This window comes from Wasmannia auropunctata, unplaced genomic scaffold, assembly GCF_000956235.1.
Source record: "Wasmannia auropunctata unplaced genomic scaffold, wasmannia.A_1.0 LD336053.1, whole genome shotgun sequence".
Taxonomy (NCBI): domain Eukaryota; kingdom Metazoa; phylum Arthropoda; class Insecta; order Hymenoptera; family Formicidae; genus Wasmannia; species Wasmannia auropunctata.
The window spans coordinates 5,587,804-5,604,631 of record NW_012026837.1 but is presented as its reverse complement, the minus strand read 5'-3'; the positions used below and the strand labels follow the sequence as shown (position 1 = coordinate 5,604,631).

The 16,828-nt window shown below is 47.7% G+C and overlaps 1 long non-coding RNA gene across 1 annotated transcript in view; it reads right to left on the bottom strand.

Moving 5' to 3' along the window:
• LOC105451252 overlaps positions 1–15,560 on the bottom strand; it is a 45,233-nt gene extending 29,673 nt beyond the window's left edge. The window contains exons 1-2 of the long non-coding RNA XR_974568.1: positions 15,263–15,560; positions 9,745–10,305 (exon numbers count right to left, since the gene is read on the bottom strand). This is a non-coding gene — a long non-coding RNA (uncharacterized LOC105451252). The remainder of the gene's footprint in view (positions 1–9,744; positions 10,306–15,262) is intronic.
• Positions 15,561–16,828: the final 1,268 nt, after the last annotated feature.

The following is a 16,828-nucleotide window of genomic DNA, read 5'->3' as shown; positions in this document are numbered from 1 at the left end:
CGTTGTTACCTAACCCGAGAAGATCGGTCAACGCGCGGGTTAATTGGACCAAAAATTAAGCTCGACTTCATCGATTAAAATTGTTCGTAACTCACGAGAGGACCGTGTAAACGTCGGTCGAGGGTAGTTGGAAAGACGTCTGATTAATAGTGAAACCCGTTCCACGCACACGCCCCTCCCCCTTCCAGGTCGGAGGGCCGACGCCCCGGGTTTTTGCCGGCACACGTCCATCCGTTCGCTTCCCTCTCGGGAAGCTCTCACAACTATTGGGTCTCGTTAATTAAAAGTTACCTAATAAACCGTGCCGCGATTTCGTAGGGGGACGCGCGGCTGGACCGTCGCGCGGACGGACGCTCTTTTGCCGCAAGGGTGAAAGCTCTTCTCCGAGTGATTCGCCGAATAATAACGTAAATTCATTTAAACGACGATGCGATTATTCGGATGCATGATTTTTCGGAGATCGCAGTTCGGAAATGTCGTTCATTCCTAAAACGTCGTTCGCATTTTTGACCTACAAACGACGAGTTCCGAAACTATTAAATTCTTTAAAGAATCAATTGGAGAAGCTTGCTGCAACATTGAGCTAACCTACATTTGGAAAAAATACGGAGAAAATGAACTCAAAAGTTTAAATGATGGGAAAATACCTTCATTTCTACTAATATCATATTCGGTTACGATATGAGTTAACTCGTTGTCGCAGCAAGTCCTTCAATTGGACCTTTCTTGACGAGAATCTGTGTACAACTTTGAATTCAGCTACAAAATATGCATTTTTATAAGACAAAAAAGTTAAGACGAATAATTATATTTTGCGAACGTCGATCACGTGTTGAAGTGTCGATCATCAAAGCGTGACGCCCTCGTTAATTGATAACCGAGACAATTTTGGATGGCAGGTGCAGTTCACGAAATTCTAATGACATCGGAGTAACAAACCGGAGGCGTATATATGAAAAATACATGAGATGCGACGCGTAACAATTTGAATCGCGACAAGGGATAAAAGTACAGCGCGGGGCGCCGACTGTAAGGATCCCGTCGACGACGGGCGGGGTGGCGGCGCGGTGGCGGCGGTTACAGAGAAAAGGGTAAATTGAAATGCGACGCCGCAAATGTCGCTACACCCAACTCTAACGTGTGGATGCTTCCAGCTACCTAAGTAGCTACCCCGTCGGCTCGTGCCAAACAATTTGCAATGCTGAAACGAAAAGTTGTCGGGCTTTAGCGCAAGCGCGAGTGCTCTCTTCTCGCGGCGAGAGAGAAAGCGAGAGGGGAAAGGGGGATGAAATGGCCGTGTAGACGGAAGTCGTCACCGACGAGCTCCGAGGGAAAGGGGAAGGTGGAGAGGTGAAGGCGCGACCCCCGTTAAGTAGGCGAGAGGAAGCGGCGCGACGAAAAGAACCCGGGCAGGTGGAGAAAGACAAAGAACGGAATTCCAATACGACGATTCAAATTCGCTCTGATACGGTTTGCTTTCCGCGCCAGCGTAAGAAAAGTCAGAACCTTACATTCTCCCTCGCGTATTCCATTACTCGTTTCCTGGCCCCTTCAACTTCTTGCGTAGCTAGCTGCACGCCAGTTTTACGTTTTTTTTTCTCTCTCTCTCTTTTCGCCCCGCATAAATACGACGATATTTTCAGTCTACGTACAAAAAGCGTTTCTCAATCTGGCGACGAGCGAGATCCTCGGATCTCTCGCGTTATAGAAGCGACACTTACGTCGTCATTTTTAAAGGGTCAATTGGGTTCAACGATAATAAATGATTTTGAACGATGAGTAGCCGCGTGTGTTAGCGCGCTACATCCTCTACGCTAAAAATAATGTATTGGATGTCGCGTGACCTATCAATTTGTTTTCTTCTTTCCGTTCTCCATTCAGGTTAATGCCATAAGCGTAAGTCGCGGAAGCGTGTGATCGAGCGCTCTGTAACGCCACGGTATATGGCTCGTAAAACGCGGGGGAAAACGCAACGGTGATGGTGCAATGGAAAAATAGTGCAACGGCCGGGGCTTGCGCCGAGCTCGCATAATAAAACGGTTGGCATTTTCTCATTTAACATAATTTTTCCAGCCTCCTTCCTCCTCCTCCTCCTTCCCCACGCCGAGACGTGTACGGCGCGGAATATACCTCCGCATCGCGCGCGGCGTTCTTAACCAAACTCGCGATTAAATTTAAACATTTTACATCTGGGACAAAAGGTGTGTGTTTTAAACAAAAAAAAGAATTCAGCCGCGACAAAATGCGCACATCTGATAATTTTAGCGCAAAACGTTATTAGAGATTTTTTCTCGATGCGTATTGGATGTGTTATGGAAAAATTGTACGTTTTTCTGAAATGGATGCTTGGTACGCGGGCACTCTTTTTCTCTCTCACTCACACACACACACACACACACACACACACACACACACACACACACACACACACACACACACACACACACACACACACACACACACACACACACACACACACACACACACACACACACGCAAATAGCTTTTGAAGATCAATATTTTCGAAAACAATACATATTCGAAATGTACTTGCCCGAATTATACGAAAATTATCCTTGTAATTGATCCAATGAATCCCGTTATAACATTCCTGTTTATAATTCGCGTAGGTAATGCACGGTAATATCGAATAGTTTACGTAAACAATGGGAAAATTTAGCTACGTCCGCGCATATGTTTATGTAATACGATTACCTTGCTCGCAGCGGATATTAAATTCTTACTGAATCAAATATGAATTTCCAATTAAATATATGTACATCCGTAAACACGCCTTGCAGTATTTAATCACCATAAGCGATCGTAGGAGGGGGAGGAGGGAAAAAAAAATTTTACGCGACTGCTGTGTTTAAAACGGACAGTCATCTTCGCAAATCCGGCTTATTCTCTGCTCTGCACAAATTTTTACATCACCCAGCGCGATATCTCGCAATATATCTCTTTTTAACAATTGAAAAGAGAATGTCTAAAAGAGAGGATTCCGATTCCGTATATACACGTAAAAGATTGTAATTCTGTATCTCGCGTGACATCGTGACATATAATTATGAAAACTACAACGCCTGGATAGTCGCGCTATCTATTCGCCCTCCCCCCCGCCCCTCCCTCACTGTTCGCTCGCGACGTCTTTCCGTCGCATGGGGCGCGCGCGGGCGGCTTTCTCGTCGTATATCGGATTCGTATAAAGTATTGTATCGCAGCGCGATCGGTATCGGCGGGGCCGATTTTCTACGTGTAACGATCGCGGGAGAGTGGAACGGCGTTAATACGTGTACTTTATCGCCGCCTGATCGGTGCCACGGAAGGGCTTTAAACTGCGGAAAACTGGAACGGCATACGGGACGGAGGTATACGTGACTGCCGGCGGTGCCAGTAACGCGCATACGTGTACAATTCTCTCCTCGATTAGTTTAGTCGTGGCGGGAACACGTTGCCCGCGCGCGCGGCGCGGCGCGGCTTCTCCGCGCGCCCAGTACTACCTTTCCGGGGTTGCCCTCCTCCGCCCATTCCGGTAGCCAACCGCTCGGCCGCGCCGTGCCGCGCCGCACGCGTATGCAAATTCGCTGTCGATCACAAATCATTACCGTACGATTCGAAAGTTATCCCGGTAATCGGCGATAACCCCGGGGCCGCTCCGTACGGCGCGGAGGAAATTCATGGTACACGCGGAGCTGTATCGAATCGATACAATTAACCCTGCAAACCACAATGGGGTTGTGCGCCGTTGTATTGGCCAACACGGCGTTATAATTGCCGCCGCCATCGCCGCCGTCGCCGTCGGCCGTCGCCGTCGTTGACGAAATAAGTTTTATTCGCCCGTGCGCACGGGATTTATGATATCTAATCCCGTCATAAACACGCACGTATTACTCTATTCATCTGCTGAAATTAACCTCTTTATCCCGCGGACGTGACGGACGTTTAATAGATTGGTTTTACCGGGGATCGAGACATTTATTCGCGACACGCGCCGAGAAATGCGCATTATTTTTGCTGTGGAGAAACGCCGCGAAATAACTCGTGCCAGTAAAAAAAAGAGAAGGATCAACCGCCTCCCACGCGAACGTTCCACCCGATTCTATCGCAGCCGACCTTTGTAGGGCGCGTTGTATGTTAGTTATAAAGTTTCACGATACGATACGTTATATTACTTCGCGGAAAAATCCGCCGACTTCCCCGCCCGGCCGAACATGCTAATAAGAGAGCGAGATAAAAAGACGGATGCGCAAAAAAAGGGAGAAACGTAGGCGCGCTATACGAACGATGCTATATAATTTGCGACGCTCCGACCGACGACACGCGTTAGCCGCGACTCGGATGTCGCCGTCTGCACCGAGAGCGTGCGCGCGCCAAAGACCAAGAGCCGCGTCCCGGTGCGGAGCCGAGCTCTTTGAACATGAAACTTACTCCGGGTATCTGAGAGCTTTAATAAGCCAGACCGTGTGGCTGTGCACGTAGTTCGCGACGTAAGCGCAACGACGACGGTTACGCGGGCAACGCCCATCTCATCCCTATTTCCGTGCTATTATCCGACGCGAAGGGAAAGATGGTCCTATATCCTCGCCCCGCTTTACGTCTCACGCGGCCAGGTAACTCGCGTAACCTGGCGCCGCGAATCTCGGTGGAATTTGTCGAGAACAATTTAAATGCATCGGTCCAACCGAATCGGTCGGGGTCACGTTCACGTGAAAACGCGACGTCGTTGCATCCGAACAAAGTTCATCCGCAAATCGCGTGTGGAGAAAAAAATCCATGCTAACGAATGCGCAGGAGACGACGCCGTCTCGCTGCGTAGCGGAGCGATATCTCGTTTAATCGAGACGGAAATAATTTTTTATGCGGCACTCGCCGCGCCGCGCTCCGGGGGCGATCCAATTACTCAAAAGGCGAGCGTCATTCGCGTAAAGCGACGGAACAAATTATTGTTATCGTTCCCCGTCGTCGGGTCTAATCTACGTGTAGAATTGATCCACACCCCCCCCTCAGGGGGTTGGGGCGACTCACCCTCTCCACCACTCTCCCCGTGCCCCACGCAACTATTTATCTAAGTCCCGCGCTTTCCTCGCGCGGCCAAGCGCGCGCGCGCCTCATTATCGCTCGTATAATGTGAGGAAAAGTCGCGTAATCGCTTAATGGCCGCTCGTCTAAAAGTCATTAGTTTTCTTTAGCCCGCATAATATATTGGGTACTTATGCAACGGGATTCAAATAATTAATGCGGAAAATGGCAATCGGCAAGCGCCCTTCGCGGCGGCGGTATAATGGGATTAATGTTCACTTAACGTTCACCTAACTTCGCTCCTTACGAAGTGGCATTTGGCGCGTCGAACTCTCCTAGTCGTCGATTAAATAAATCAGGAGAGAGCCTCAACTACGTGGGCACACTCGCGACAGATTCGATCGTGAGATACGATAAGATCCGTCTGCATTTTTGACTCCCGACTGTATAAATACCATCCGCGAAGGCATCCGATATGTTACTCGCGAATAATTCGAAACGTTATATCTGAGACGTTACATCGGTTATAAACGGCATCACAATTCGCGAAACGTAATAGCTGGCGTTGGAAGGGATGGGCGCGACGACACCGGAGAGGAGGAGGAGGAGAAGGCTTTAAAGATATATCGCGATTTTACACTGTCGTTGCGCCGTGAAATGCGATACGGCTTTCGGAGTTTCTGTAAATAACGGGGGAGGGGCACGCGGGGAGAAATCCCGTGTGCGCCATTTCTCGCGCGCGAATCAAATCCGCGTCGCGACAGGCGCCCGTTATTTGACTTTTAACGAATTACCCCGTTCGTCGACCAGCGATCCTTGACTATTCCTAAATCATACCCCGTGAAACGATGGATCGTGCCCTCCCGCACCTCCATCTCTCATCCAATATAGTTTAAGCGCGCAAATTTCGCGAAGGGAGGAGAAAGGTTACTTATCTTTGAGTTTTATGAGCCGCACTGGATAAATATATACGTGCTGCCCGAAAGAGACTTAACGGTCGAGTTATATTCTCAACAAAAAAAAAACAGAAAACAAAATTTTTTAAAAATCACTTTGCAGAACTTGTCAAGTTATTGGAAATAACGTAGAAGTTTTGAAATAATAAGACGACGGAATTCATTCAGTCCGTATCCTGTTCATTCCGCTTATTACGCTACCGATTCAATATGCCTAACGATCGCACTTCCTACGAGTCATTTCACTGGCAAAGTCACCCTTCGGATGTAAAGAGAAAGAGAGAGACGAACAGCGGATGCGATACTTTGCGCGGTAATCCGCCATACTCACGAAAGAAACGGGATGTCGCGTGTCCCCGGCCGCGCAAGGAAGAGAAAAAAAAACCCCGACTCGACCGGACACGCGCACGCCGGCAACCTGCTCGGGGCCGAGGGAAGCCCTGCCGGGGCATATATACGTGACCGTATGGTGACCGGCCGGCAATCCGCTGGGGGTGCGCGAGAGGAATATGCGAGGGAAGGGGGAGAGGGGTCACCCAGGGGGACATATGTCGGAGACACGTAATTCGCCGACCACGCCTCAATGATCGTGCGGCACGCACGCGGGCGTCCGCTCACGCACGCACGCACGCACGCACGCACAAACGCATGCACAAACACACGCACAGATACAGCCGCACGCGCGCGTGCGGCTTGAATTTGATTACACAAAGGGGCCCCGTGACTCCGGCGAGTGGCGATTGGAGGGGAGGGGGGTTACTCTCAAAGGAGAGAGAAAAAAGGAGCACGGGGGAAATCGCGAAGATAGATTCCCGGCGCGATTGTGGGCCAGAATTAATCCACGGGGTCGGGAAATGAGCGCGATTAAACCGTGGATCTGTCGACGTCGAATAGAATAAAATTGTTTCCTCCCCTGCGAAGCTCTGACCTCTCTTTTATCTTCTCAGCCCACATAGATTAGATGATTTCAAAATTATTGCTCTTTTTTTTACGTGTAACGAACAGTGAGCGAACTGTAAACACTCACGCTGTAGAGCGATTACCAAACTAGATAAACCGAATGCGGAGGGCTGCCGCTGAAATTACGACGAGTAATAAGCTGTTTTGCCGTGTATTATCCATTAAAAGCCGTAGATTTAGCCGTAAAAGGAAGCGCGGCAATAGGTCCGCTCCCGCCAGCGAATTGATGGGCATTACGCTAAAGTTATTTTCGACCAAAAATTGGCATCGTAAAAAGTTAATGAGCGTCGGGCTACATTATTTGCAGCGCAGGAATAATGGCGCGCATAATTAAACGTGCAAACAGCGAACGAAATCCCGGAAAATCAATTTGGTGAAAGCACCGACTTGTAAATAACCACCAATAATCTCCATGCTTTGTGTATTGCGCTATATATATATATATAACAAGGTGTATCAAACCCACCGATATATACGTAGATATATATATATGTATATATAAATATATATGAATATATATGAATATTTTAATAACAGACAGTCTATAAAGGCGAAAACAAGAAGAAAGCAGTTCGTGTCGAGACATTGATAGAAATTTGCAAATCATAATGCATTCACTCTATTTTTTAATTACTTATTACATAAATTAATATAGGATTTGTAAACTACTATCTCGAGTCTACCTCTACATATAACAGAGAATTACAAATTGGGGAGGTATATAAAACTGATAGCTGAGATTTGTCATATCCCGAATGTTTGGTTGACGAAAATCGGTAATAGTGAGAAGAGCTGAAAAACCCGGTGCGGTTTTATTATTAGTGTGTTAATCCGTGAGAAATGTAAATGAGTGCTAATCACTCGTATAACTGTTCGTTCGACCACTGTGAAAATATACGGGTGTTATTTCTAGTCGTCTGTTCCACATAGCACTCTCGAGTGTATTATCGATAGATCGACGAGGTCTAAATTCGACGCTCCTTAAAAATAAACGTAATGATAATTGATTGGCTGTGTGAACATATTCGGAATTATTAAATTTTCAAACGGCGGTATTTCGCGCACGCTGGGGGAAAGTTTCTTTTCCGATTCGATAAACATTCAGAAAAAAATATAACACATCGTAAAAAAAAAAAATCGTGAATAAACGACAACGGTGGGCTAAGTGCATCGTAAAACCGCGCCGCGTGTCCGTGTTCGCCTCTCTTATTTCCGTCACCGGCGTCTCCGTCACCCTCTCGCTTCGAAAGCAGGCAATTAAAGGGAAGAGAGCTGGAGCGAGGGGAAAGGGGAAGAAACGACAAGAGATATCCAGCACGCGCAATATTGCGCGTAATGCTTGCGTGACTGTAAAAAAAATTTGGTTAGTTTAAAACAGAAAAAAAAGAGAACCCGCTCGGGTAAAATCGCGCGACACTCTGGTAAAATAATATTGTTGTTGCTTTTAGGAAGCGTCCTCGTGCGACGATGATTAATGGACGCCCGCGACAATGGGTAGACGTCAGCAGATACGCGTGAAACCACGGCGTTACACGTGAATGTCGGCACGTGCGCCATTGTTAGGGAAATAGACTTGAATGGTGTGTTAAACAAATTTCACTCGCGAACGAAATATCCGACAGGGATGAAAAGTTGCGCCGCGCAAGATTCTATACCGGCGACAAATGTGATTTATCCCGTAGCGATAAGCCCGTGTGCTACGTCGTAATACGGAGGATCTTGGTATTACCGTGTATAGGAGACTTTAAATTTGCGTGAAGGAAATTTTTAGGGCGAATTTGCGTGAATTATAAATGTTCGGTGCGCGTGTAATACGATCGTTACGAGAAGATATTTAAGCGACAGGTTTCTGTAAATCTGAAAGTATGTCCAAAATTTTATATCGTGCTCCATAGTAACGTAAGAATCAGTCGACCATGTGTGTCGATCGTGAGATTAGTGTTAAAAAAAATATATATATTCGTATTCGATAAAATAATTTTTATAGAAGGCTTACCTAGTATAAGGTTTGCAGCAGTATATTCGTGCAGAAAGAGTGACCGTTTGAAAACTTTCGCGAGTATACAGAGTACCGGGGGCATTTATATAGCCGCGCTCCGTATGACGGAAAACCGTGTAATTAAAATTCGCGTCATCCTCCGCCCGCGCGCGGATCCTGAATTCTACTTCGTGCCAGAAGACCTATGTGTACATAAAAAGTTTGACAAAAGCAAATGGGTGCCGCTTTTGTGACCGCATTATACCGTAATGCAATATTACTAGGACCAAACTTTTTTGCGAAACCGCTGTGTGCACTGCACAGCTTACTCACAACATTTTTATACGTCAGGATAAGTAGCGCCAAAACAATTAAACTAATTCCGTAACCTCCCGAAATTTTCAACGCCCAAGTGGTAACTTCAACCTCCCAAACGTGGATGTCGCGTATAAATTATCGTTCGATCGTTGTATCAAAGTTACAGCGAAAGAGGTTTTTCAGAAAGAAATTGTACGTTTAACATTTCTCGCGACGAGAGACACGTCGATTACGCGAGCGCGAGACACCACACGGAATCGCGTCTCCGCGCGAGATTTTCGGAGGAGGTAGAAACCGCGATGATATCTCCCCGAGATCTCTCTCCCGGAGATCCGCGCGCACGGTCCCTCACCGTGGCGCAGAGATACCGATCAAGTCGATAAAGTCAAGGAGTAAAACCGGGTACGGGGCAGAGAGCGGGGAGAACGCAAAGTAAGACATAATTGCGCCATAATGGGAAACGAAGAAAGTAAGAATAAAAAGAAGATGAAGAATGCCGGGCAACACACTGACCTTGAGCACGGACGACGGTGAGCAGGCCGGCGAGGAGAACGATCGGATGGCACAGCATCATCTTTTCTTTTTCTTCACCTTCCTTCCCACCTCGAGGCTACTTCCACCGGCCGTCCTCCAGCTCGTCTTCACTTTTCTCGTCTCTTCTTGCCGCACGCGTAGGTTCGCTTTCCTCACGCAACCAATAAAAAATAAACACACTACTATTACGCCCTTCTTCTCGTCCTTTTCCCTTTCTCTCTCCCGCTCCACCCGATCCTCAATGCGCGACGTCCGGTCTTCCCTCGCGTGCCGATCACTCGATGGTATTTCCTTCGAACCGCTCGCCACTCAATCGCCGTTTAACGTCACGAAAGATCCTGCGTTCAGCACTCATATCACTCCTCCCTCGTCCGCTCTTCGCGAGAGACCGGCTGTCTCTCCGCGCTCCGTGGTCTAACCGCGTCTCTCCACGAATCCCCTCTTACGTTAGAAAAGTGTCCCATATGATTTCACGTCACCCGTTTCACTGATGACTCGTCGGCAGATGTCTACGATCGTCGACCCGCTCCTTCGCTCATTCTGGAAATCAAGACGACGGCCGTTCGAGTTTTCGCTAAACCATCGGTTTTGCAAAAACCGACGCAGAAATGCGCTTTATCGCAAAGTGATCGGGGTCAGAGATCGAAAGTCATGTATCGCGCGTCAATGCATTCTATCGCGAAATGACGACGGTCAGAAATCGAGCGTCGTATGCGTCTTTCTGTCCTACACGAAAAGAACTGTACTTTTTGCTGAATACAAATCTGGAAACAATTTTTGTTCAATAATCAAAATAATTTTGCGTAAAAGTCTAAATGATTGCTAGAATATCAAAACGTTTTATAGCAATGCTTATCAGTTTTAACGGTCCAACAAATTATTTTAATGATTTAATAAAAAATTACTTTCAGATCTGTTTTCAGCAAAATTTTTAGATCTTTCAACAAAATCGTTCTTTCCGTGTATTTCCGTATTTCCGACGAAAAGGGGAACTCGGATTCGCGGTCGAATTCGCGTTTCGATTCGAACGGGGATTTCGCCGGATCGGGAGCGCGGAATGTTATAAAGCGGCAGCGGGGGAACGGAAGCGGAAGGAAGAATCGCGACGAAGATATCGCCGGGGATAAGAGGAGCAGTGGACCAGAGCACTGGGCAAACTCAATGAAACGAGGGAGGGAGGGGGCGGAAAACTTGCACGGGGGAGGATCAGCCGCGCCGACAAACTTCGGAGCGGGCGGAGGCGCGCGCTCGAGAAAGAGCTGATGGAAGAAATAAAGAGTCCGACGTGGCGCGGCGATCGAGATGAGACGCCGCTTCTTCTCGCCTCGAAGCGAAAGTTGCTCGCCGCGGGGAAAAGTGGGATATGAATATGCCTCTAATGATCCAGTCCGACGGCGTGAATTTGTTCCGCTATATAGTATGTATCGCCTTCTCCCACCTCCTCCTCACACACTACCCTCGTTCTGTTCCGCACGCGCATTTTATCGCACGAAGAGAGACGTGCACGCGTCACGAACGAAGCCGTTCCCTCTCTCGGCGAGCTTCATCGCTCCGTCGATGATCGATGAAGAACTCGCGGGCACGTAAAAGGCGAGCGCGTATACCAGGTGGCCTCTCTCGAACAGGAACACGACGCGCCGTCCGCGTCGTTGCGGCAGACCGCGCGGGCTCGAATAACACTTTTACGAGGTTTCCGAGGCTTCTACTCCCATCAGGAAACTCAGCCCGGACGATAACTCGCTTGATCGCTCGCGTACACTGTTCTTCCGAAGACCCCGATGCATTCCGCGCGGTTCCTCCTCGCCCATCTTTCGCCACTTTCAACGGCACTCAACGTCTCCGCTCCGCAGGCGAGACGTAATTGAATAAAACCGCTAAGTGATTAATTGCCGGAGCCTCTCCGTGGCCGTTCCTTCCATACCGCCCGGCCAACTTCGTGCTCGAGTTTAAAAGATCCCGAGCTCTCGGGCAACTTTAAAGGATCCGTGAACGGAGCAAGCCTTCCAGCTGGTCTGATAATCCCCTAACTCCCGCGCCATCGACACTGCACCGGACATTCTTACGATACCTATTCCTATCTCGAGGATGTTTCGGATGTACTAGAGAAAAGCTAATTAAATAATAACAGATAAACGATAATTTTTTATAATGCGTACAAATCGAGCGTATAAATGAATCCATTATTGAGAGGCTTCCGAAAAAACATTGTAAGGTGTCCGTTTTATATTTCAAGGGCCGACTATTGGCCGTAGAAAAATATCCACCGCAAAACCGTATCCCGCTTTGGGTTGATAAATTACAGTTTTGTGGTCAGACAAATCGATCGATAAAGAATTGGCGATGGGAACGTTTCCTCGAAGCTACGTCATTTTTGTGCGAATTACCAACTTCCTTTCCTTCTTTCGTCGAAAGAAAGAGAGGGAATCTGAATCAGAGAAAGAGAGAGAGAGAGAGAATTTTAACGATATTGTTATTGCTTCTACTACATTTCGATTGTTTGTCGAACTATAAAAGTCGCATTAATACAAACGCGTAAACATTCCACAGCCCTTGGAGACAATGTTTATTGAGCTACGCGAAGGGACCGTAGACCGCGCTTGGTAGCTCGTAGGAATAAAATTACGGAGGGTAGAGTCGATTGCGCGAATGCGCTTTCATCTTCCTACTTTCTTTACGGCCTTTAAATTCTCGAACTCGAGAACGTCAACAGTAACACGGAAACAACACGGAATTTTCGTCGAATCTCCTTTTTTTTTTTTTCACTAGAAATTTCATCGGCAAACAGCACATCTGGTAGCATCCTGCGCGCCCGGCAAGGTTCCCCCTGCATCTCCGTTGCGGATGTTATGGTTTCTCGCGCGTTCAAACATTCAATACATCACTCCACGGGAGGATCTAACATTTCTCTCGGCTGTAGGTCTCGTCCTGCCTCGTAGTTGACCGTAACGGAAAAGTAAATGCGTGAGGAAAATGCGTACAAAAATACGCGAACAAACAGCCCGAGTGCAGTGACGTTAACGAAGGTGACGATCATCCCTTCATGACGAGAACCACGAAAGATGAATTGAAGTCCTCGTTAAATATCACACGACGATAATACCATTCACAATTTCGATCTCGGTTTTCCTCGATACCTACATCTCGCGCGCGCACGAGTGTTGTTTTTCTTCGACGAAAAAGTCCGATGGAAAAGTCGGTTCCGCTTTAATCGTGATATATGGTCCAACTTGCGCTATTAAATCGAATTTACTTATACGTCTCCTCACGTTTTAGGCCGGGGAGAGTTTTACTAGTTTAAAACTTGTGCGCGCCGACAAACCTTGGTGGGTGGGGGATGCGTACCCCCGGCCGTTGAGAAAGTAGGATCCAATGAATTTATCGGTTTTCACGGAAGTTAAAAGTCCTAGCGGGCCTCGATAAGTAATCTCACTGACCTTGTGGCAGGGAGATGGGAATACATTTTCTTTTCTCTCATCCCCCTTTCTTTCCTTTTCTTTCTTTCTTTTTTTGTATCGCGCGTTAATTGACGTTTCCGCGAGAAACTTGGTTGTACGTCGGTTCTCTCCCGGTTTCTTCACACGGCTTTCAAGCTCTCGATTCGTCAGTTTTCTCGTTTTTTTTTTCGTGTTTTTTGTTCCAAGTTAAAAAAAAGAAGAAACGAACAGCCTCGCACTCCATCGCCCGGGGGCAACGCTCGCCGAACGAGGAAGGTGGTGCCCGCGCTGCTAACGATAACGTTTCGCTGTAGCGCCTTCACCGATCTTGCCTGGGTTCTGCGAAAGGTCTCGCGACACGCCAGCTCCAATTTGTCGGCGAAAGAGAGCCCGGGGAGCTCTCGGCGAGAAAAATCGTTAACTACCCGTTTCACAGCTAGAGGGCTGGAGTCACCGCGACAAATCGAATTTGCTAATAGGGCTCGAGCTCCGGCTCTTTCCCTCCCTCAGGCCTGCGGGGAGGAATCAACGCGTGGCAGATATGCGGGGTATACGTGTCCCGCCGTGCTACATCGGAGGGTCACCGAGGAATGTCTCGCCGCCGTCGCGTTAACTGAAAACGCTCGTTAAAACGCGCTTATCAGCCCCCTCCGCGCGCGCGCGGGAATTCGCGATACGATTAGCCGAACGCGAGTATATATGTCGTAGGGGGAATGCGACACTAACGAGAGAATACCATAGGGAGGATGGCATGCGCTTTTGTACACCGTTCCTGTTTCAAAACACAAATTTTCGCTAACTTTCACTCATTTTTGAGCCGAAATTTTTGCAAACTGTGCGTGTGCACGCCGACGGGACACCGGAATCTCGGCGACCACAAGCGCGCGCGGGGCCTCGGAAAACGTTTGTAAAACGCCCATAGCACGGCGTTCGAAAACGCAAGCTAGATTAATTAAAGTTTAAACGAATATCAAACGCCGCACCCGCCGCGTAATAATCGCGGAAAGGTCGCTTTAAACGCGGGCGAGTGAAATTAATAGAAATAAAAGTCGGAATTCCGCGATTAGGCCAGTGGAAGCGTTCGAATGATTAACGGTAAAACGCGTATATTTCGATTCTTGCATTTTTCGTCTAAAACAGGGATCGATTGATCGTAACACTAAAAAAGTGGTCAGATTCAAGTCTTCGCTCTCCAGTTGGCGTGTTGAAGGAATTCTCCTTTAATCCAAATCCGCTGTAACGATTTGAGAAACTACATCGCTCCAATGTGAAGAAAATCGAGGAGGTCCCGTCGACACCGGATGACAACTGACTCCATCGCTCGTTAGGAGATCCCACGGGCCGCACATTCACGGGGGAGGTTACGTGCTTCATCTATCATTCAGCCAGTTGTGCCGTGTGTTTACTTAGCAAAAACACCTGTCGGCACCTCTCCCCGCCGTTCTTCCATCGGCGGATGGTGGAAGAGCGACATCGACACCGATCGTTTCGCCGATGAAAACGACGAAAATCCGACCCGGGACAGCTGGAGGGATGCGGATTCCAATCACCGTACGGCCGGCCGATAAAAAGCCGCGGAACTCGTTAAGCCGCCACCGCCGCTGCCGCCGCCGCTGCCGCGCGACTGCTCTCATCCCGATACGCGGGCGGATCGACATCGAATAAGAATCGAAAAAGGGAGGTAGAGAGAGAGAGCGGGAGGAAGAGAGAGAGATGCCGACAATCTCGGAATCTCGGTTGGAAAATCCCCGCGATGCACCGAGAATCACGTCACACACCGTGACTATCGACCTTCCGTGATTTACAGTAGCGCTGGGTAAAAGGAGCACCGGGAAGAGAGAAAGAGAGAGAGAGAGAGAAATAAAGGAGGACGCGACCGACGGAAAAGTCGGAACACGACTTTTCATCGAGGGGCAGAGGAGGGGAGGGGGAAGAGGGAAGGAGGAAACGCGACGTGTCCCGGCGAGAGAAAGACGCCCCGAAGATCCCGGGACTACCCGCTGTGACGGGCGTCCCGCTTTAAAATTCGACATCGACCACCTTGCAAATCCTGTAGCGGTTACCGGAGCGGTTATTTCCCCGAGGCGGTTTCGTCCGCGGGGACGATGCGGTGCGAGAGGAGCGGCGCCGCGGGCTGCGAAAAGAAATCTCCTTCCGCGCGCGCGTTTACAATTTCGACGCGGCTGAACAATTCCGCACGGTTATATCGGATCGATCGATTCCGATCGATCTGCTCGCTCGCTCGCTCGCGGGGGACGCGCCGGGAGAAACCGGAGTAGCCGTGTATATTTGCGACACCGCGCGCGCGTTATATACACGGTGCGGAACGAGACACGCGTACGCTCACCACGATCGCGGGCTCGGCACTGGCGCGCGGTGGCGCCCGGACTTTTAGTTCGTGGCGCTACCGAGCAGCGTCGCGACGCCCGCCGGCATCTCTCGTCTCTCGCTCCTCTCCCCCCACCCCTCCGCCTAGGGAGCGGCGACGTCCACCCGGTGCGGTGCAACATCAGGAGGGGTGAAGAGGGGGGGGAGCCCCCCGCCTGAATATCCCATGCTCTCCCTCCCCCTCCCTCTTGCCGGTCGACGATGCCCGCGATAGGTACCCCCGGCGCACGTACTGTCAATCAAAAGAACGCGAGATAACATCCGCGGATAAAGGCTGTCAGTCCGCTTTATCTGTACTTTAGATAATGAAATCCCTAACTTCATTTTCCACAGAGCGAAAATGCGCAATTATTCCGACGTCGATTGAGATGTGTATATGTATATAGTTACATTATATACATATATTATATACATTTATTTGTAGGATTATTATAGCATCTACTACAAAATGAGGGCAAGAAAGGAAGTAATCGTAAAACATTAATAAATTATAAATTAGCTATTGACATATACATTTATGTATATTATTTTTGCATATCTTGTGTTGCTTTACAATTACTTTTTCTCCTTCTAAAGGACTCTGTACATGTATAAAAAAAAGCAATTCAAATTATTGCAGTTGATAGTTAATTTTGATACATCGCCGCGTTGAAAAGTGGCACAAGTAAAAAAATGCTAATTTGTCACCTTTTTTATCAACGCGGTGGTATAATTTACATTTATAATTTATATTGACTAGAACAAAACAGAGCGTGCGCTTTGCGCGCGCCATTTGTTCACTATCCCTGAAACATAACACACACACACACACACGCACGCACAAATACAAATATCATATTAAATATCTATTACTTTTATATATCTCTTACATATATCTCATGTCCTATTTAAAAAAAGGCATGTTAAGTCGATAACTTTCATTTCTCGTCTTACTTTTTTTTCCAAGTATCAGTAAAATATTATTAAAAAAATATTATAATACTGCTAACAATATCTTTTGTAATCAACAAATATGTCGAAACATGTTTTTTACAATGATTAAAAGAAAAAGGAATTAAAGGAATAAAATAGCGATAGAAGGAAAAAAGAAATGTAAAAGCTTTAAAACAAAGAGAATTAAATTCATTGGTCTTTTATAAAATATTATATAAGTACATACATGTCGCTTCACCTTCGTGTGTTACATGCATAATTGTCAGATGCTGTGTCTAATTAAATTCATTAGTCTTTTATAAAATATT